The following is a 23,656-nucleotide window of genomic DNA, read 5'->3' on the forward strand; positions in this document are numbered from 1 at the left end:
TTAGGGGAGTTACGTGATGAGGTCAATGCTTTGCATGAGGAGGTCGGTACTTTACGTGAAGATAATGGTGCATAGCGTAATGAGGTACCGTCTTTATGTGGTGAGGTAGAGGTTTTACGCGATGACAATGGTTCTTTACGTGGTGAGGTATCTACTTTACGTGATGAGGTAGCCGCTCTACGTGAGATTGTTGCATCATTGCAGAATGAGGTTCATACTCTACGCAATGAGGTAAGTTTGTTTAATACTATACTAAAAATGCAAATAACCTTTTTTCGGCATTATTTATTTGTTTATTTACTGATATATGTATTAATTTATTTTTAGCGGCCCGATAAGGTAGATGCTTTTTTGTCGGGTTTTTCTTGCACGATGGGGTGCACGCATCAGACGTCGTGCAAATGCCATTACGTCTCCGTTCACCCTAATAGTGCCATGACTCCGTAAGAAGAAGCCCGAATCACCTGTCATCGTTCAAGAGGCCTCTCCTATCGTTCAAGAGGCCCCTATCATCCTTCAAGAGGCCCCTCCCACCGTTCAAGAGGTCCCTATCATCGTTCAAGAGGTCCCTCCCACCGTTCGAGAGTCCGATTCACATGGCATAATATATCGACATATTGATAAACCCCCTCACGTGCCCGACATGATGGATAAGAGTTGGCTTTCGTATGAGTTACCAGTCAGTACCATTCCGGTATCTGAAGTGACCGGTATCTGAAGTGGAGAGGAGAACACTACCGGACACAATTCTGGATAATACCCTTTGGGCTAAGACCGCAGTTGATTTTTATCTACATGAGCGGAGCCAGAGGTGTTACGCTGACATATGCAAACTCGACGACGATATGCCTTTGTTTATTGATCGGTCTTGGTGGGGTGTGTTATTAGGGGTTGAAGACAATGGCTATTTCGACGGGGGGTAAGTCTTATATTCTTCTTATATTGCATTTTGATTAATTTTTTTAAAATTTATGAAATTCACTAATATATATATATTTTTTTTATAAAACAAAATATTGATGCATGGGTGTCACGTCTTCTGATAATAAGGAAATTGAAGAAAATAAAAAATACGCGATGGACTATTATGCCGATGTCTTTTCATGTAGCTCACTTGAAGGATCAGAGAGACACTTAATATGTGTTGGGTAATGGAAAAGCTAAACTTTATCCTGCGTGGTGGGAGGTCGATAAGGTTAGTATATATTTTTGAATATTTTAAAGGTGTTCATAAATAAAAATTTGATATGCGCAATTGAATTATTATTTATGATTGCAGGTGTTTATCCCTATTTTGGAACGTCGTCATTGGATTCTCGTCGAGCTTCAGCTCCCATCCCTGAAGACAATGGTATATGACAGCATGTTGAATTACATACCATTGTCTGATTTGAGAGATATTATTTGTAAGGGATGGAGCGCTCATTTGGCTAAATACTTAGATGCGATTGATTATTGGACTAAATCTGGAAATAAGAAGCCAAAGAAGTTCAAAGTTACAATGATCAGAGACGAGACCGCGCCACAACAAACGCAGGGAGCCAGAGGGGATTGAGGTCCACTCGTATGCATGTGCTTGGAACGTTTGATGACAGGAAGTAAACAGTTTCTACCTCCCACATATATAAATAGAGGTGTAGTAGGCTTGTGGTTTCGGCATTTTATGGCTAGAGCGATATATGCGAGACGCTGCCTACCTGCATTGGCGTGCTGAAAGTGTGTATAAACAACACAAATTGGTAAGTTTGAGCAAGTGTTGTTAACATATATACTCTTTGATGGTTTGAAAATGTTTGGTTAAGTACCTAGATAATTTGTTGTTTGTTGGTTTTAGATGTGTAGAAAGTATTGTTTGAGCAAATGTTTGGTTTCTGCAGGTTAATCCTGATCCTGAAGTGAGTTGCGTGAAATTGATGTATTTGTGCATAAACAACTGTCTGCGTGAAATTGATGTATTTGTAAAAGTTGATTTGTTTAATTGATGAGGAAATAATTATTTTTTGCTTGTTTAATTGATTTGTAAAAGTTGATTTGTTTAATTGATGTGTAAATAATTCTTATTTTTTGCTTGTTTAATTGATTTGTAAAAGTTGATTTGTTGTTTTAAATTTCAATCTGCATTATGTTGAAGGCAAAAAAGATCTTTTGAAGGTACACTTTCGCAATGCGAAAATCAAATTCGCAATGCGTAAGTCAAATTCACGTCGCAATGGTTGCGAAAGTCAAATTCGCAACGTGAAAGCCAAATTCGCAACGCGAAAGTCAACTTCGCGTTGCGATTTTCGCATTTTGACTTTCGCAACAATCGCAACGCGAATTTGACTTTCGCAACAATCGCAACAAAAAATCTGATAAGTGATAACAACTGAACAGATCATAGCAATGTTCAAACTCAAGTTATTAATGAATGTCTAACTGAAATGTATGCATTCACACATAAATTACACATAATACAACGTTTGCATTTAAAAATCACCTAAGTTAATAAGTCCCAAAAGGTGAAGCCGGTTGTGATTGGGATTTTGATTTTGATTTTGATTGGGAGTTTGATTTCCTTTTGCTTGGCACCATATGAGCTTTGGATTTTGATGAGGATCCATATTTTGGAAGAGGAAAAGATGATTGTGATGGCACTGGTGATCCATAGGTCAACCAAAGTGTTTGAACATGGTTCAACTCTCCATGATGTTGATTTCACAACACGTTTCATTATCTTTTTTTCAGTCCATGGTGTAACACGACATTCTAATGTTCCTGTAAATTTAAATAAATAATACTTAGGAAAATATATGATAAGTTATGAATTTAAAGAAATAATACCTGCATGGTTTCTTTTCTTGTAGTACCACTGTTGAATAGAGGCTCGAAAAAACTCCATTAACATAGTAATGGGCAATTTCCGGGAATGACGACTTAGAGCGTTGATTGATTCTGCACTATTAGACATTATGAAACAATATCTTGCTCCAAGTTGATGTGCTCTTGACCATCTTTCAAACCCGACATCTTCTAGTGTTTGAGCACATTGAGGCAAAACACGTCTTAAACAATTTATATGCTTATTAAAATCCACTTCCCGATAAGCTTTTACAGCCTTCCAGTATGTCCATTTGTGATTTTTTATATACTAGCAGACCTTGATTTTAGATTTTTGTACAAATGAACACCACAAAGTCCATAAAAAGCATCTGGGAAACACCTTCTAACAGCGTTTTCAATTGAGTTTTCCCTATCGGATATGATTTTCATATTGCTAATAGGACCTATACAATCCCTAAGATGCCCCATAAACCATGTCCATGAATCAGAGGTTTCAGATTTGCCAACCCCGTAACCTATTGGCAGTATCCCATTGTTAGCATCCATGGTTACTGCTAATAAGTTTACTACAAGGTATCAACCTTTCAAATGTGTTCCGTCAACTATAATAACTGAGTCTATGCAAGTAATAAACGAACGAATCTACAAAATAATATACACAAGACATAATAATTTAAATGTGAAATGCATGTAACTAACAAAAAATGAGTCAACAAAATTATATTGATTTACTAACCGCAACACCAATGGCGATAAACAGCAACTCAAAGCGTCCATCTCTATCTGTTTTGATATGAGTTACCGACCCATGATTTTTCAGCTTTAAATTGTGACAATAAGCCAGCAGTTGGGCAAACGATGCTTCTGGAGACCCCCTCAACAATTCCAAGGCATAACATTTGGCTCTCTAAGCTTGAGAATATCAGATACTAATCTTGAACCGAGCATTCATGTCAGTCATAATTTCATGTCCCCGATATACCCTGCCATTCAAAAACATTAACTCAGTCAGAAAACCACCCAACACCTTTTTGTTTGCCTGTCTATGGTGAAGAAAAACTTGGGTTCTTGAACATGTATGTTTATCAATAAAAGTCCTAACTTGAAACATTTCACAATCTTTTATCCTCTTTACAATCATATGCCACGTACAGTTTTTGTCAATCATGCACTTTGTTTCGAAACGATCTTTGCTTGATTTGTTAACTTTTAGTTGATAGCCATCTTCCACACATTTTGTATACAAAGCTATCTTCAAGTCTTCCTTTGTATCAAAACAATCATCTTTCTTGATACAAATAACTTTTGTGTAACAATCAACTGCTATCTTTACCAACTCTTCTTTCGGTATCTGAAGTAATTCTGGCATATTCCAGTTATACTCCCGTGGCATTTTCTTTTTTTTTTTCTTTTCTTTGGGGGCTTCTTCTTCTTCTTCTTCTTCAGGGTTATATGAATTACATAATGGATGTTCAACATGTTCATTCACAGCGTAACTTCCTCCTCATTATTATCAACAACATCTTCCTCGGTAACAGCTGTTTCATCATCAAAATTTGGGTATTGACCAATATCAAAATCATTACACGTAGGGTCTGTTTCTTCTTCTGAAACATCATCAAAATCCGAGTATTGACCAAGATCAAAGTCCTGGTATTGACCAAGATCAAATTTCGAATACTGACTAGTACTCACAATTTTTTCTGTTGACTCATAATCATCTAACTGGTCAATACGAAAACCGAAATTTGGTGTTGAAAGTTGATTGGGATTTGGATTAGGAAAAGGTTGTGGGTTTTGAGATTGTGTTTGGTATTGGAAATGTGGTGAAACAAAATTTTCTTGGTGATGAAATTGTGGTGGAACCATTAAATTTTGAGATTCATAACAACGTTGTACATTGTGAGCACCATAAACTGGGGTTGAAGAACTTAGTTGATTACTACCCGCTACTGACCCAACTTCAATACTTCTAGGTTCAACAACATACAATGTAACATCATCTTCTTGCGAAACACTAATGTAAGCAATGAATCATTCAACATCTTCATTGTTGGTTAACAAACAAACTTTACATTTTCTCTGATAAGATAACCTAAATCCACTTAGAGGCTCTAAATTCAATTTCTTTGCAACACGTAACATTAGAGTTTCATAAGTTAACTTTTTAATGACAGTTTTAGTTGAAGATTCACGGGTAAAGGCATATATTGTAAAACACCATGAACATTCTCTCATGACCCTCCAAAACACAAATCTATCCAAACATGATCAACATTAGATGATTTCATTCTACAAATTGTAAATTAATTTACTAAACAAACGAGCTATAAACTACATATCATCACTAACTTAGAGAAAAATATACCTATATTAAGTTGATAGTTGATAATTTGAGACAGAAATCATTGAAAAATTATATATAAATAAAATTATGTAAAAACAAAATTAGAGATGGGAAATGATGTCGTTGGATATAGGAACAGATGTCGCCGGAAAGAGTGATAGATGAAGATGGAATGAGTTGCGATTTAATGATTTAGGTTATGAGTTGCTGCTACTGCGTAATTATATACCCAAAACATTTGTGTTGTGAAACTAAAACCTGTTGCGAAATTAAAATTCGTGTTGCGAATTCGAAAATCGAGTTGCTATAACAAAATTCGCGTTGCGAATTCAGAAATCGAGTTGCGAATTTGAAATTCAGTGTTGCGAATTTGGAAATCGCAATGTGATTTACAGATTCGCGTTGCGATTTACATATTCGCGTTGCGAATTTGGAAACTGAGTTGCGAAATTGGAGTTCGCGTTGCGAATTTGTTGGTCATTTTCGCAAATCCAAAAAAAGTTGGTTAAAATCGTATATTATAAGGCATTTTCGGTCACTGAAATTATTTTCTCTTAATAAAATGTCAGACATAAAACCAACATAAGATGAGAAATAAAACAACATTTAAATTAAATCAATCCGTAACTAAAACCAATAGAAATGCAATAATCTCAATCAAACGCTATGCTAACTCCCAAGTTCAATACATCTCATAAGCCATAAATTTTCTTATTCTTCTCCAAACTCCATAAAAATATCATCAAATAAAATATAACATATATATGTATCTCTTCCTACGACCTGCAAAATAAACGTTTCAAGCTTTTCCGCCCAAGAGCTCGAACAATATCGAAACGATACAGGATGCTCGTGAATGACGACGTTTTACTTGGTAGCACCGTTAGGCAGCTCAGCGGATTTTGCGCCCGATGGGTTTAGTTCATCCCATGCTTCGATCCATGTCACCATAGCATCGGCGAGCTTGTTGAAGTAGTCATCAACCTTGCCGAGTTTCTCCTTGACCTGCTTGGAGATATCGATGTAGCATTTCTGAACCGTGGTGCAGTCCTTTGGAAGGGTGACAGATCGGAAGAACGGGATCAGCTATTCTTGCCAGTAAATCCCTTTGTATTCTATCTTAATATTCACAAACGGGTTGCTCGCTTTGCTGTGCCAAATGTAAGGCAGTCCGGTCTTCACTCCCAATCCGAGGTGATCGCAGATAACCTGTGCATTCGAACAGTGCAGTTTAATGAGAAAACTTATCGATAGCAAAGAGGATCCGAGTCAACACTAGAATGAAATATAAGATACCTTGGTGCACCAGCCAGCCCACATATCATCGTATCATCCAATCGGCTGACCATCTCGCATGTGTCAAAAGTACATTGCCGGGCCAATCAATTCCCGGTTGAATGCCAGGTTCATCCCACACATGGGGATGAGCGTTTCCTTCGGTATCGTCGTAATAGCATCGACATACCTGATAGGAATTAGGCATACGATTTAGAGATCATTTAAATGATGTAATACATATGAATCACACAATGTGAAGGTTATATACACACACCTTTTGTTTCTCTCAAGTGGCTTGACAAGCTGAGTCGGAGCATCATAATCCGGGATGTTGAGCCAGAGACCGTGAGACACGGCAGTGGGAACACCCTCACAGAGACTGAAAGGGTAGCCACGAACAAATTCCGCATCATCTCAGTATGGATCGTAAAGAGTGTTGAAGAAAAACGGAGTGGACGGTCACAGGAGGTTCTTTATGTGCTGCTCCAATGCATTGATGTCTTTGATGGATGGATCTTTAGCAACCTGTAAAACCGAAGAACCACCTCAAACATCAAGTGCACTTCCGATTGACTATATGCAAACATTTCAACATCAGATCTCACAAAATTGCATCGAAACAGGTAAATTTAGAGCAGGGATTTCAATAGCGGTCCGTATCGAAATAGCAGCCATGTCCGAAACCATCATTTCACAACAATGATACCCACAATGACCACAATAGCAACAGTTATTACCGCAATTGCAATAAATGCAACTGAAATAGCAATGCAATTTAAGAGCACATTCTAAATATTATAAGATTTACAAACCCAACATGAAAAGAGAAAAACGAAGACTAGAAAGGCTGCTAAGGCTTAAATTACATTGGTAAGTGACTAATTGTAGGACAAATCAAAGCAGAAATTGACTTAAAACATGCCATGAAACATAGATCAAGAAAAAAACCATAAAAACGCACAAAACAATTGCAGATACAAATAGAGAACGACCCAAATCAAGTCAAGATCTGAAACTCAAAACTTACATTGTCACACCCCAACTTAGGGCTTAAAAATTTTCTTAAAATTCTTCCAAGGATAAATTGAAATTTTAATTAAATTTGAGGACCAAAGTGAAATTTTGATTAAATTCGGATCCAAATTCGAAAAGTACTAAAATTGTATGACCTATAGTGTAATTACACCATTTTTCATAAGTGTGAATTTAAAACCCATAATCAGAAACTTTACATTTCTCGAAAATTTCAACCCTCTTTTTCTCTCTTTTCAACATTTCCTCTTATAGAAGAAAACCATTTATCGACATTTCGTCGTCGACAATTGCTCCGTTTTTTACACTTCTCGCACCATCGTGTTTCTTGCGTCGTCTCGAGTCCACTGGTGCCCATCTTGTCTCCATTGTAGCTGACGTGTGAGGGGGTGAGAAAGACCAAGTTTCCGATGTTTCGAAATCAAGCTTTCCGCCGTTCATTGCTGTGAACCGAGCTTGGTAAGTCTCTCAAAACCCCTCAAAATGCAAGTAAAAAATTTTATGTAATTTTTTGACTTTTGAAGCCTCCACACGCTCCCCCACACGCCTCCCCTGTGCGTGAGAAATTCCACCGCCTGGTGGGCTGCTTGATAATGGAAAACCCGCCTTCCTGACCAGACTTATGTCTGACTTGATCTGACCCGACCCAAACCGGTTAACCGTTGAACGACTGTTGACATATTGACCGACGTTGACTTTTTTCGAAAACCTCTATCTAGATAATTTTAGACGTCTTGAGTTAGATTCCGCGATCTGTTTTACCAAATTCTGACCCGAAAGCCCCGAATCGAGCCCGTTAATTTGAAAATGCTCAGTATTTTTAGTATTTTTGCTTATTTATTTGATATTTGACTATGGAATTGATTCGAGAATATAATTTTATGAAGGTACTCAAATTTCACCCGATCGAGGGTCAGTTAGATCCGGTGCTTCCCTTCCGTCAATTCCTCACGATCCGCGTTCCTCAAGAGTTACTCGTAGGTATCTGTAAATTATTTAAATAGAGGTTATTATTATTATTATTATTATTATTATTATTATATTATTATTATTATTCATATTAGGATTATGATATGGATTTTTCTGATTCGTAGGATCTAGCACTACCGCTGATCATGATCGGCAGACTCAATAGTAGGCTTTCTTATCAGACTACTCAGACCGGTACATGTGTGTTTCCTGATGGTGTTACGTTATTGTTTTAAACTATTCATCTGAATTGTTTTAGATTTCTGATAATACTGAATATTTTTACGACACGATACTTGATTTTCTGAATACTATTTATCTAATATCTGATTTACATTTCTGATATGATATCTGAATATTGTATTTATGTATCTAATTTCTGAATCTGGAATACTTTTCTTGTTTTGCTAAATTAAATTACCATTTTCACTCGAATACATACATGTTTATTATTATCATTGGGGTATTATTGGAGAATGTATCTCAGGCCTAGTCTATGGCTTGTAAGTTTGTACTGCATGCTCATTGGCTTTGTGCTCATGGTAAGTTCTTAATGCATGCTCCTCGACTTTGTGCTCATGGTAAGTTCTTACCGCAGGCTCATCGGCTTTGTGCTCAGGGTAAGTCCTTACCGCAGGCTCCTCTGCTTTGTGCACAAGGTAAGTCCTTACCGTATGTCCTTATGCTATGTGTATAAGGCCCTTACCGGGTGTACATATTGGTGTATGGTTCTGGGGAACCTACACATTCTGGTGATCTGATGGGGTTAGTGTTCATATTTTTAAAACATGTTTGATAAATTGATTTTACTGAAGTATTTTATATGTATGTTTTTATACACCGTAAGGAGCACACTGGGCTTTTTAGCTCGTTATGTAAATTTTAACCTTTTCAGATAGTAGTAGACCGTAGGCTAGCAGACTTGGCATCAAGCAAACCGGCTAATCCTATTTTTTACCGATGTATATCTCTATATACCTTTTTGTTATACTTAGGTGACACTTGTTTTTGCTTCCATCTCTATATATATGTATTACTGGTATTTTTCTATGTATATGGTTTATACAATTTTTTTATACATATGTAAATTGATATATGGATATTTATAATATGAATCTTTCTTATGACTAATTTCATATTATACTGTATATATATTTAAATGTTATTTTAAATATAAAAAGAAATTTTTGAATAAGATATGTAACCGCCTAGATTTGGGCATAACGTCGAGGCCGGGTCTAAGGGGTCACACTTGGTGGTATCAAAGCCTTCAGTTTTAAACACTCGGACTGTGGATGGGTCCTAAATTCTGGATTTTCAAGATCTTTTGATGTTTTCAAAAATTGTGCCACCTTATTTTACGAGTTTTAAATATATTCGAGATTCCTGATGCTAGTCTAACTTAGGTTCAAATTCTTCCATATAGCCTTATGGATTTATCCGATGAGTGCTGCTAAAGGTTGTGGCCAGGTCGTGGTTGAGGGTGAGTGACTCAACCTTATGTTAGGATAGACAATCCGATGTCACCGCGAGATCCTCTTGTTTCGCATGTATATCTACCTATTCTTAGAGATGATCCGGTTACACCGGCACGAGACCCTCCCGTCACTAAGGACAAGGACACTAATATGGATGAGGATGCCATTAATAGAACTGTCTTTCATATGTTCAAGAGAGTTGCTAGAGTCCCTGGTGATATGTCTGCGGTCGAGATTTCGAAGTCTTTGGTAGCTTCTGGAGTAGTTCCGTTCGAGAGCATTATTGGTGGACCTCCGACTGATGCTAAGTATTAGTTGGAGGATACAGAGAGGATTATGGATGAGATGGACTTGAGGTCTGAGCAAAAGTTAAAGGGGCACCCTAGTTATACTGAAGAAAGAGAGTTTTAGGTGGTGGCAATCAATTTCGGTAGTATTCCAGGAAATCAGTTTACTTGGGATCTTTTCAAGGCACGTTTTCATAGTCACTACATTGGAGAGAGATACTTGCAAGAGCAAAGCTAGAAGTTTCAGAATTTGGAGCAGGGTGATATGTCTATAATGGATTATGAGATTGAGTTTATCAGGTTAAGTCGCTATGCTACTGGACTTGTTCACATTGAATCGGATCGATGCTTTAAGTTCGAGAATGGACTCAGTTATGAGATCAAGAGTTGAGTTGCTAATCAGCGGTAGAGAAACTTTGATGCCTTGGTTGAGATAGCCAAGACCGCTTAGGAGATAGAGCGAGTAGGTATGGAGCCAAGAGAGATAGAGACCAAGATCAAGATTGATTCAGGAGGCCTTCTGGCTCTATTGACTCTTTTGTATGGCACAACAAGAGAGGCATGGGTGAGTCTTTTTAGAGAGGCGGTGATAGTGTCAGGCATGTGGCGTCAAGTTCGTTAGTTGTGACGCCTTCTATTTAGGGTGATTCTTCTAGATTGCATCCTTTGCCGTCATGTAAGCACTATAGGATACTTTATTTTGGTGAATGTAGAAGAAGTTGGGTTCCTGTTTTAGATGTGAATCTGGTGACCATCTCCTGAGGGATTGTCTAGAGCCAGCTTCTACAGTTCAGACACCAGCTCATACTCCCGCTCGTATTCAGAGATAATTCAGACTCCAGTAGGGGTCGTAGTCAAGAGAGAGCATCAGGATCAGTTAGTAGAGGTTGAGCTTCTCGGAGTAGGGGCCCAGCCAGATATGAGGCCAGACAACCTGTGTTGGTTTACTTTGCTAGACGTTGACTACACTGCGATGAACCTGATGTGATTGTATGTACTATTACTATTCATTCATTTCCCTACTTTGAATTTTTTGATAATGGTTATACTCATTCTTATGTTCTGTATTCCATTTCTGAGGGTCTTAATATCCCGATTGAGAATACTGAGAGTTCGGTGACAGTTTAAAGTCTCGTAGGTCGATCTCTATAGTTAGATTGTATTTTTAGAGGGTGTCCTATTAAGATCCATGAGGAGATCTTTCTGGTTGACCTGATAGAGTTACATTTGGAAGAGTTTGACTTGATTCTTGACATGGATTAGTTGAGCAAGCATCGAGTTAATCTTGATTGTGAAACCAAAAAAGTTGTTTTGAAGACTCTGGATAACAGAAATATTCTGATGATTAGGGAACATCATGGATTCCTGACGAATGTTGTCTCTGCTTTGGTAGCTGAGAGGATTATCAGGAAGGGTTCCAAGGCGTTTCTTGTTTATATTCTGGATACTAGAAGTTCCTGATATGATATTGAAGGCGTCTGAATTGTTAAAGAATTTCTCGATGTTTTTCCTGAAGAGTTACCTGGATTGTCGACGGATAGAGAAATTGAGTTTGAGATTGAAGTCTATTCCGGTTCCACCCCAGTTTCGATGGCTCCCTATCGTATGGCCCCAAAGAAACTTAAGGAACTGAAATTCTAACTCTAGGAGTTATTGGATAGGGGATTTATTTGACCCAGTGTTTCACCATGGGGAGCCCTAGTTTTCTTTATCAAGAAGAAAGATGGGAAATTGAGACTCTATATTGATTACAGGAAACTGAAAAAGCTCACGGTTAAAAACAAAAATCCTCTGCCTAGGATCGATGATTCGTTTGACCAGTTTGGAGGGGCTTCTATCTTTTTAAAGATAGATTTGAGGTATGGTTATTACCAACTCAAGGTGAAGGATTCTGATGTCCCAAAAACCACTTTTCGTACTCGATATGGTATTACGAGTTTTTAGTGATGTCATTTGGGTTAACTAATTCCCCTGCTACTTTCATGGATCTGATGAATCGAGTATTTCGACCTTACTAAAACCAATTTGTAGTTGTGTTCATCGATGACACACTGGTGTATTCTCGAACTGAAGCAGAACATGATGAGCATTTAAGAATTATTCTACAGACTCTGAGGGAAATCAAATCATACGCCAAGTTGAGCAAGTGTGAGTTCTAGCTGAGTGAAGTGACTTTTCTTGGGCATATCATTTCTACTGAGGGTATCCAGATGAATCCGAGTAAAGTGGAGGCTATTCTGAACTTGAAGCAACCTAAGATTGTTTAAAAAATTCGTAGATTCTTAGGCTTAGCTGATTATTATCGTCATTTCGTTGAGGAGTTCTCCATTATTACAGTTCCTCTAATGAAATTGTTAAGGAAAGATGTTCCATTTTTTCTGGTTTGAGGACCAACAAGCTAGCTTTGAGAAACTGAAGACTGTTCTGACTCGTTCCCAAATATTGATTCACTCTGAGTCTGCGAAGGATTTTTCTGTCTACAATGATGCTTCTCACTCTAGATTAGGATGTGTTTTGATGTAAGATAGGAAGATTTCTTGCATTTAGCCGAGTTCGCTTACAATAACAGTTACTAGGCAAGTATTCACATGGCACCGTATGAGGCTCTTTATGGTCGTCGATGTCGTACTCTTATTTGTTGGACCAAGTTACATGATAAGAAGACTTTGGGTCCTCAGCTAGTTTAAGAGACTAAAGATACTGTCAGATTGATTTGTGATAGCCTGAGAGAGGTGTTTGATAAGAATAAATCTTATACAGATCAATGACATAAGGATATCGAGTTTAAGGTTGGGGATAAGGTCTTTATGAAGGTATCTCCATGGAAGAAAGTGTTGAGATTTAGACGTAAGGGTAAATTGAGCCCGAGATTTATTGGGTCGTATCGTATTTTAAAGAAAGTCGGAACTGTTGCTTATCAAAATGAGTTGCCTCCCCAACTCAGTCGCATTCATGATGTTTTTCAGGTATCCATGTTGAGGCGATATCATTCAGATCCATGTCATATCATTCAGATTTAGGAGGTAGAGTTGATACCTGATTTGTCTTATGAGAAGGATCCCGTTCAGATTTTAGATCGGGATGAGAGAGTTCTTCAGATTGGCATTTTCTGATGGTCAAAGTTCAATGGACTAACTGTGGCCCCTAAGAAGCTACTTGGGAGACATTAGAGTTGATGGAGGCTCGGTTTCTACATCTATTTCCATCAGGTACATTTCAAGGACAAAATTTCTTTTAAAGGGGGAGAGTTGTCACACCCCAACTTAAGGCTTAAAATTTTTCTTAAAATTCTTCCATTGACTAAATTGAAATTTTAATTAAATTTAAGGACCAAAGTAAAATTTTGATTAAATTCATATCTAAATTCAGAAAATACTAAAATTGGAGGACCTATAGTTTAATTACACTATTTTTCATAAGTGTGGGTTTAAAACCCCCCAAAAAAATCTCCATTTCTGGAATGTTCAACCTTTTTTTTTTCTCTCCTTTCAAACTTTCCTCTTATAGAAGGAAACCTTTGATCAACGTTTTGTCACCGACCGTTGCTCTGTTTTTGACACCTCTCATACCATCGTGTTCCTTGCGTCGGCCTGAGTCCACCGGTGTCCATTTTGTCTTCTTTGCCATAGACGTGCGAGGGGGTGAGAAAGACCATATTTACGATGTTTCGAAATCGAACTCTCTACTTTTCACCGCTGTGAACCGAGCTTGGCAAGTCTCTCAAAACCCCTCAAAATGCAAGTATGAATTTTTCTGTAATTTTCTGACTTTTGAAGCCTCTGTACGTGCCCCCACGCGTTATCCCTGTGTGTGGGAAAATTCCACCGCCTGGTGATATAAGTCTATTCCAGTTCCACCCCAGTTTCGATAGCTCCCTACCGTATGGCCCCAAAGAAACTTAAGGAACTGAAATTCCAACTCCAGGAGTTGTTGGATAGGGGATTTATTTGACCCAGTGTTTCACCATAAGGAGACCCAGTGTTTCACCATAGGGAGCCCTAGTTCTCTTTATCAAGAAGAAAGATGGGAAATTGAGACTCTATATTGATTACAGGAAACTGAAAAAACTCACGGTTAAAAACAAATATCCTCTGCCTAGGATCGATGATCCGTTTGACCAGTTTCGAGGGGCCACTACAAGAAATTTCTACTATTGTAACAAATTTAATTTTTTCAAAATTAATTATCACTATTAGTAGCTTTTTGGTGACAAAATAAATAATTGTCACATTAGATTAAAAATATATATACAATTATGACAAAAGCTAAAATCGTCATATTAATTTGTCACAATTAGCAAATATGTGTAACATACGGTGACAAAATAAATTTTATTACGATTTTTTGTCACAAATGTTTCCTTCTAATTTTTTGGCGCCAAATTAAAGGCATATAGTAACAAATTTTGTAACTAAAAGTTTTAGTAACTATGACAGAAAATATTGTCACAACAAATAATAAGATTTAGATTTGTTGTGACAAATTTTGTTTGTGATTATATATTTTAATTATAGTGACAAAATGTATAGTGACAAAATGTATAGTCACAAATGACTATCTCTAATCTTTGTACAAAAACAAAATCATATAGTGACATGATTTGTAACTATAAGCTATAATTATTGTTAAAAAAAATTGTCACAACAAATAATGAGATTCAAATTTTTAGTAAAAAACAGTGTTTGCATTACATGTTTTAATTATAGTGACAAAATATATTGTCACAAAGATTTCCCTCCATATTTTTTTGTGCCAAAAAAAGCATATATTGACAAATTTTGTAACTATAAGTGTTAATAATTATTACAAAAAACGTTGCCACAAAAAAATAATGATATTCACGTTTTTCTGACAAATTATATTTGTAGTTATAAATTTTAGCTATAGTGATAGCATATATTGTCATAACTATTTTTTTCCATTTTTTGTTTCAAAAGTTATATTGACAATTTTTATAATTATAATTTATAGTTATTGTTATAGAAAAAATTATCATATCAAATAATAAAATTTAAGTTTTTTTGTAATTAATTATTTTTGTACTTATATATTTTAATCATTATAACAAATTATACTATCAGAACCATTTCTCCCTATTTTTAGTGTCAAAAATATTATATAGTAATAAAATATATTGTCATAAAGATTTTCCTCCATATTTTTTGTGCAAAAAAATATATATATAGTAACATTTTTTGTAACTATAAGTGTTTATAATTATTACAAAAAACATTATTACAAAAAATAATGATATTCATATTTTTGTAATAAATTATACTTGTAATTATAAATTTTAATTATAGTGATAACATATATTATGATAAATATTTTCCTCCAGCAAGAAAAAACTCAAACAAGCATAGAACCTGAAGAAGAAGAAGAAGAAAATGAGTCATGGGGGAAAGGAAGGCTTAGATTCACCTTTTGTTAGACAGGTAAAAGAAAGAAAGCCGGTGGATGCATCAAACAAGAGTTGCCTCGCCAAGCAACGACAATTTGTAATACCTTAATTTTGTCCGAACGATTTAAATCCATTGAAGGCGATCGAGTGTCAGTTTAAAGACGTTCACACATGGTCGTCAAATTAGATCAAGTGGCTCTCCTGGGCAAAAAAAAGATTTGAGCTTTGAGAAATGTCGAACATTTATTTGGGTTCAGTAACCATACGTTTTTATGATTAAATTTTAAAGATGAAACATGGGATACCCAAGTTAAGTGCCAAATTCAAGTATCCATTTACAGTCCATTATACAAAGTACAACCGAAATTAAATTTTCATTCCATATTTAACCCTTCACCTACTTCAAATGTACCCAATCTCATACAATTTCAAGACCCAAATACTGGCCCATACGACTCCCAAGCCCGTCTAGCCATCATCAAAACTTTTGTGAGATAGGGCAACTAAAAGGGGGACTCCCATTCTCAACCGATCCAGGGAGAGAAAAAAAAAATATTCTCACATTCTCTCACTTCCACTGATCGGAAAAGAAAATTGGAAGTGTTACGATTGAGGTTCAGATGCAAAACGACAATTTTCAACCGTCTATGACGACCTCGGAAGCAATCAACCAAAAGATCACCAGAATGATGGAGTTTACTCTTGCTCCACCACGACCTCATCCTCCACTTCCGCCGCCTCCGCGTTCTCGCTCTACAATCCTCGCATCCTCATGCATCAGCAACAAGATATGGTCAACCGCCATAACCTCTGTCCCACTCGTCTCCGTGAAGCTGCAAGGGAAGCGGAGGAACTCCGTCAAGAGAATTCCTTGCTTCGATCTGTCAACCGAGACCTCAACAAGCAACCCAGCGCACTGATCCAAGCCTCTGTTTAGAACTATTTCTCATCGTCTGATTACGACACCTCTCCGTTTGAGTTGGCGAACATGTTGCGAGGACTTTATCTTGGTGGTGACGCTGTAGGAGAGGCGGATATTTCTGATGAGAGTCCGACAAGCGTGATGGAAGGTGAGAGGGACGTGGAGCGGGTTATGTTACCTAAGAGCATTTCCGTTAGGTCTAATGGTTATCTGAAGACGATGAATCAAGCTGGAGCGAGTCATCGTGTTATAACTCGTGGACCTACTCGGACTGTAAATACCTCTCAACTCAGTGGAGCGGTGAGTTTATTTTTCCTTTTCTTTTAATCTTTCTAATTCTGTTTTGATGCAAATTCGTTATTGCAATTAGTATATCTTTTGTTTCATATTTATGGATTTATATCTAATAAGTGAATACATATGAATATGATATAACCATTCATCCAAAATAAAATTGGATGAATTTATTTTTATCAAATAAAATTTTAATTGCTGTGCTATTATATGATTTATTGAAAATGAAGTATAAAATTAGTTGTTTAATAGTAATAACAATAATAGTTTCCTCTTTGTTTTTCTTTCATTTAATGAATGCCTTTTTTGGCTCGGCGATGAAACAATAAATCAACTAAAACTCAAGTATGTTAGATGCAAACATTATTATATATAAGATAATACTGAGATTCACATTTTCGGCCATTCAGAGAAATTAGATTCTTTTACTTCCGGCGTAACTGAAATCTAATGAAATAGTCCCAAACTTGTAACCCTTAACAAGAAATCTGTTTAGACGTTTAAGATTTGTGTACTGTTGTATCTATTATCCAGAAATTTGTTTAGCCCTTTTTCATTCCTCCGTCAACAACCGTTGTAGACTATCTTTCCAGGGTTCGCCGCTTTTCATGTTCTTTATTTTACTTTTTCTTTGCTTTCAGTGTAAATTCAACTCAAAAAATTGTCAGGGTAAGTTAAAATCTATTCCTTTCTAAAGTATCAAGGCCATGCTTCGTAGTATACCAATGGTGTTTAAAAAAAAATCGATCTTTTTGTTGGGTTTGTTTTGATTTCTTCATGTGAATTCAAATTGCTTGCATTCTAGTTATATAGAATCTAGGCTTAGTTTGCTTTAGTGTGGAACAAATTGATGAGGTATTTATTGCATGTTAATATGGATTGCTTTGAATTGTTTTTGTTCTAGATTTGTTATTTCTTAGAAATATTTCATCTTTATATGTATTTATGTGATATTCGTGTCGGTTTCTCTTGCAAGGAAGAAGTTGCGGTCGCCCAATCTGAGGCAACACCCGTTATGGGTGAGCCACTGGACATCAACTCGGCCTTGCCCCTTGTGGTGAGGAAGTCGCAAGATCACGGTGGTCTTGCACGCGGCTGACACGAAGTTGCCAAGGTGATTGAAAAGCACAATGCACACCTTTGCATTATAGCCGATGACTGTAACCAACCAGATTATATTAAGCTGGTCAAGGCTCTTTGTGCCGATCACAATGTTAAATTGCTACATGCCCCAAGTTCTAAAACTCTCGGAGAGTGGGCCGGTGTAAGTGACATTTCATTGCTCGTTTACGTTCGAATTATTTTGAGTGGAAAATCAAAAGTGGCTACCATTGTTGTGAATGTTGATTATGATTCATCTTTGCATACAATTATGTAAGATAGATTCCGAGGGGAAGGCACAGAAGGTTGTTGGTTGCTCCTGTGTAGTTGTGAAAGTATGCATATGTACATCGAAGTATAATATGGTTTGCTTAAAAATGTATTTGTTTCTTCAATTTAGATTGATTCAGATAATGTACAATGTATGTTCTTCACTTAAGAGTTTAGGGATTTTATTGTTCTTTTTCTTGTAGGATTACGGTGAACAACACGAGGCAGTTGAAGTTGTTAAGCAGCACAAGGATTAAGTGATCATAGGACAGTTTATTTGGTAAAATCATAGTTACTTTTCTGGATCATCTATGATTTTTGGTAGTAAACAACGGATTAATATGCCTGAGAATTTTCTATTTTCGAAGTCGTTGCAATGTTGAACTGCTTGGTGTTTCATATGCATGCAACTATGATGCTACTGCCTTTATTTATTTATCTTTCTTGATTTAGTAAAATGTTCGTTTGAGTTTGCCATTATAAAAAATTTGGGTATGAAATTCGATCTCGTTTTTAAAACTTGAGTTTGATTTTATTCGATTTCAAGTAAGGTTGATAAATATTTATTGGATTTGTGAATTATTTTAGTAAACATGATTACGAAATAGTTTGTGTCTGATGATAAATTAGGCTAACCTCATGCACACCTACATACAAAGATTCGTCTGAAGATACTCGAACTCGGATCACCTAAGAAGAACTGCATATCCTTTACCCGTTTTCATTGGTTAGATCAAAATGATATCTTTTAAAATGTTATGGATATAGCATAGGCCCAGACTCATACACAAGGCAGTTTAACTGTTCGAGCTTTTTGGTGTGAATTTACACTGTAGAAAGATTTAGGGAAAACTATTTTTTTGGTTACTCATTATTTAGTTTCTATTTTGGGCACTAAATTATTATTTTCAAGGGTAAATTACGTGTTTAATACCTAAACTAAATATTTTCGATTGTAACTAAATAGAGGTTATTTTTGTCACAATAACATAGTAAATTTAGTCAAAATAAAAATTTATGCCAAATTTATTTTGTAATAATATTTTTTCAAAATAAAAATTTTGACAAATTTATTTATTCCAAAAAAATAATTTATAATATATATTAATTTTTCATCATAAAAAATTGTGATAAGTAATATTCTTTCACAATAATAAATTGTAACAAAATGATTTAGTCACAATAACATGTTAAATTTAGTCAAAATAAAAAGTTATGTCAAATTTATTTCGTCCTAATATTTTGTCAAAATAAAAATTGTGAAAAAATTATTTAATCAAAATAGCAATTTATAAAAAATATTAATTTCTTATTATAAAAAATTGTGACATAATATTCTTTAACAATAACAAATTGCAACAAAATTATTTAGTCACAGGAAAAAATTATAAAAAATATTTAGTGACGAAATAAAAGTAGTGAGAAAATAAATTTTGTTGTACTATGTATTTTTGTCACGAAAACCTTTTTTTGTTTAATGTTATAATTTAACTTAATTGTGACGAAATTTATTTTTTGTAATAAAATAATTATTTTATTTTAACAAATATTTTGTCTCTGTAAGTTATATTTAGTGACAAAATAGCAACTGCGACAAAATAATTTTTGTTGTCTTATGTATTTTTGTCACAAAAACCCTTTATATTTGATGTTTAAATATAAGTTAATTATGACAAAATGTATTTCTCGTGACGAAAAAATTAATTGATTATGAAAAATATTTTTTTGTGATAAGTTAATTATAGTAATGAAATTTCATTGTTACAATAAATACTATAGAATGGTAATGAACACAATTTTGTCACAATATACTTTACATGACAATGTTGTTTTAACAAACATGACAACAAATAAAATTGGTCAGAATAAATATATCGTGACAAATTTAGTACTTTTAGTGATAAATAATTTTGTTGAAACAATCAAAATTTCTTGTAGTGGGCTTCTATCTTTTTAAAGATAGATTTGAGGTATGATTATTACCAACTCAAGGTGAAGGATTCTGATGTCCCAAAAATCAATTTCCGTACTCGATATGGGTATTACGAGTTTTTAGTGATGTCATTTGGGTTAACTAATGCCTCTGCTACTTTCATGAATCTGATGAATCGAGTGTTTCGACCTTACTCAAACCAATTTGTAGTTGTGTTCATCGACGACATACTGGTGTATTCTCGAACTGAAGCAGAACATGATGAGCATTTAAGAATTGTTCTACAGACTCTGAGGGGAAGCAAATTATACGCCAAGTTGAGCAAGTGTGAGTTCTAGCTTAGTGAAGTGACTTTTCTTGGGCATATCTTTTATGCTGAGGGTATCTAGATGAATCCGAGTAAAGTGGAGGCTATTCTGAACTGGAAGCAACCCAAGATTGTCTCAAAAATTCGTAGATTCTTAGGCTTAGTTGATTATTACCGTCATTTCGTTGAGGAGTTCACCATTATTACAGTTTCTCTATTGAAATTGTTAAGGAAAGATGTTCCATTTTTTCTGGTTTGAGGACCAACAAGCTAGCTTTGAGAAACTGAAGGTTGTTTTGACTCGTTCCCCAAAATTGATTCAGCCTGAGTCTGGGAAGGATTTTTATGTCTACGATAATGCTTCTCACTCTGGATTAGGATGTGTTTTAATGTAAGATGGGAAGATTTCTTGCCTTTAGTCGAGTTCGCTTACAATAACAGTTACCAGGAAAGTATTCGCATGGCACCGTATGAGCCTCTTTATGGTCGTCGATGTCGTACTCCTATCTGTTGGACCAAGTTACATAATAAGAAGACTTTGGGTCCTCAGCTATTTTGAGAGACTAAAGATATTGTCAGATTGATCTGTGATAGCCTGAGAGAGGTGTTTGATAAGAAGAAATCTTATACAGATCAATGACATAAGGATATCGAGTTTGAGGTTGGGGATAAGGTCTTTCTGAAGGTATCTCCATGGAAGAAAGTGTTGAGATTTGGACGTAAGGGTAAATTGAGCTCGAGATTTATTGGGTCGTATCGTATTTTAAAGAAAGTCGGAACTGATGCTTATCAAAATGAGTTGCCTCCCCAACTCAGTCGCATTCATGATGTTTTTCAGGTATCCATGTTGAGGCGATATCATTCAGATCCATGTCATATCATTCAAATTGAGGAGGTAGAGTTGATACCTGATTTGTCTTATGAGAAGAAGCCCGTTCAGATTTTAGATCGGGATGAGAGAGTTCTTCAGATAAGCATATTCCAATGGTCAAAGTTCAATGGAGTAACTGTGGCCCCTAAGAAGCTACTTGGGAGACATTAGAGTCGATAGAGGCTCGGTTTCTGCATCTATATCCATCAGGTATATTTCAAGGACAAAATTTCTTTTAAAGGGGGAGAGTTGTCACACCCCAACTTAGGGCTTAAAATTTTTCTTAAAATTCTTCCATGGACTAAATTGAAATTTTAATTAAATTCAAGGACCAAAGTAAAATTTTGATTAAATTCATATCTAAATTCAGAAAGTACTAAAATTGGAGGACCTATAGTATAATTACACTATTTTCATAAGTGTTGGTTTAAAACCCCCAAAAATAAAAATAAAAACTCTCCATTTCTGGAATGTTCAACCTTTTTTCTCTCTCTTTCCAACCTTTCCTCTTATAGAAGGAAACCTTTGATCAACGTTTCGTCGCCGACCGTTGCTCTGTTTTTGACACCTCTCACACCATCGTGTTCCTTGCGTCGTCCCGAGTCCACCGGTGTCTATTTTGTCTTCGTTGCCATCGGTGTGTGAGGGGGTGAGTAAGGCCAAGTTTTTTGATGTTTCAAAATCGAGCTCTCTACTTTTCACCGCTGTGAATCGATCTTGGTAAGTCTCTCAAAATCCTTCAAAATGCATGTATGAATTTTTCTGTAATTTTTCTAACTTTTGAAGCCTCTTCCCGTGCCCCCACGCGTCATCCCTCCGTGTGGGAAAATTCCACCGCCTGGTGGGATACTTGATAATGGGTCGAAATGACTCGACCCGCCTACCCGACCTGACCCGTGTCTGACCTAATCCGATCCGAACCGAATCAGTCAACCTCTATCTTGATGTTTTTCGACGTCCTGAGTCCAATTCTACAATTTTTTTTGCCAAATTCTGACATGAAAGCCTCGAATCGAACCCGTTAATCCAAAAAAGCTTAGTATTTTTAGCTTTTTTTCTTATTTATTTGAGATTTGATTATGGAATTGATTCGAGAATATATTTTTATTAAGGTACTCGTATTTCACTCGATCGAGGGTCAGTTGGATTCGGTGCTTCTCGTCCGTCAGATTCGCACGATTCGCGTTCCTCGAGAGTTACTCGTAGGAATTTGTAAATTGTTTAAATATGGGTTATTATTATTATTATTATTATTCATATTAGGATCCCGATATGGATTTTCCTAATTCATAGGATCTAGCGCTACCGCTGATCATGGTTAGCAAACTCAGTAGGAGACTTTCTTATCAGATTACTCAGACCAGTATAGGTGTGTTTCCTGATAGTGTTACATTATTGCTTTAAATTGTTTATTCGAATTGTTTTAGATTTATGATAATACTGAACATTTTTACAACGCGATATCTGATTTTCTGAATATTTTTTATCGGATATCTGATTTACTGTACATTTCTGATATGATCTCTGAATTCTATATTTTTGTATCTGATTTCTGACTTCTGGAATGTTTTCATGTTTTACTAAATTAAACTATCGTTTTCACTCGAATACATACATGTTTATTACTATCATTGGGGGCATTATTAGATGAAGTATCTTAGGCATAGTTTATGACTTGTAAGTCCTTACAGCAGGCTCCTCGGCTTTGTGCTCAGGGTAAGTCCTTACTGCAGACTCTTCTGCTTTATGCTCAGGGTAAGTCCTTACCACAAGCTCCTCTACTTTGTGTACAGGGTAAGTCCTTACCGAAGGTCCTTATGCTATGTGTATAAGGCCCTTATCGGGTGTACATGTGGGTGTATGGTTCTAGGGAACCTACATATTTTAGTGATCGGATGGGGTTAGTGATCATATTTTTAAAACATGTTTGATAAACTGATTTTACTGAAGTATTTTATATGTCTGTTTTTGTACACCGTAAGGAGCACATTGGGCTTTTTAGCTCATTTTGTAAATTTTAACCTTTTTAGATAGCAGCAGATCGTAGGCTAAGAGACTTGGCATCTGAAAGATCGACTACTCCTATTTTTGTACCATTGTATATCTTTATATTTCTTTTTGTTATACTTTGGTGACACTTGTTTTTTCTTCCATCTCGATATATTTGTATTACCAGTATTTTGCTATGTATATGTTTTATATGGTTTTTTTTATACATGTATATATTGATATATGGACGTTTTTCGTATGGACCTTTCTTATGAATAATTTTATATTATATTGTATATAGATTTAAACGTTATTTTACACATGAAAAGAAATTTCTAAATAAGATAAGTAACCGCC

At 35.8% G+C, this 23,656-nt stretch overlaps 1 long non-coding RNA gene and 2 pseudogenes across 1 annotated transcript; 2 read left to right on the top strand and 1 right to left on the bottom strand.

The window, feature by feature from the left end:
• Positions 1 to 5,757: 5,757 nt before the first annotated feature.
• On the bottom strand, positions 5,758 to 7,918 carry LOC120165036 (annotated as a pseudogene).
• Positions 7,919 to 10,680: 2,762 nt separating this feature from the next.
• Positions 10,681 to 16,869, top strand: LOC120165037 (annotated as a pseudogene).
• A 1,233-nt stretch (positions 16,870 to 18,102) lies between these two features.
• On the top strand, positions 18,103 to 18,600 carry LOC120165021. Its single transcript, XR_005519778.1, has 2 exons — positions 18,103 to 18,264; positions 18,403 to 18,600. It is a non-coding gene; the product is annotated as an uncharacterized LOC120165021 (long non-coding RNA).
• The last annotated feature ends 5,056 nt before the right edge of the window (positions 18,601 to 23,656 follow it).

This window comes from Hibiscus syriacus, unplaced genomic scaffold (assembly GCF_006381635.1).
Source record: "Hibiscus syriacus cultivar Baekdansim isolate YM2019G1 unplaced genomic scaffold, ASM638163v2 tig00111566_pilon, whole genome shotgun sequence".
NCBI classification, from domain to species: Eukaryota; Viridiplantae; Streptophyta; class Magnoliopsida; order Malvales; family Malvaceae; genus Hibiscus; species Hibiscus syriacus.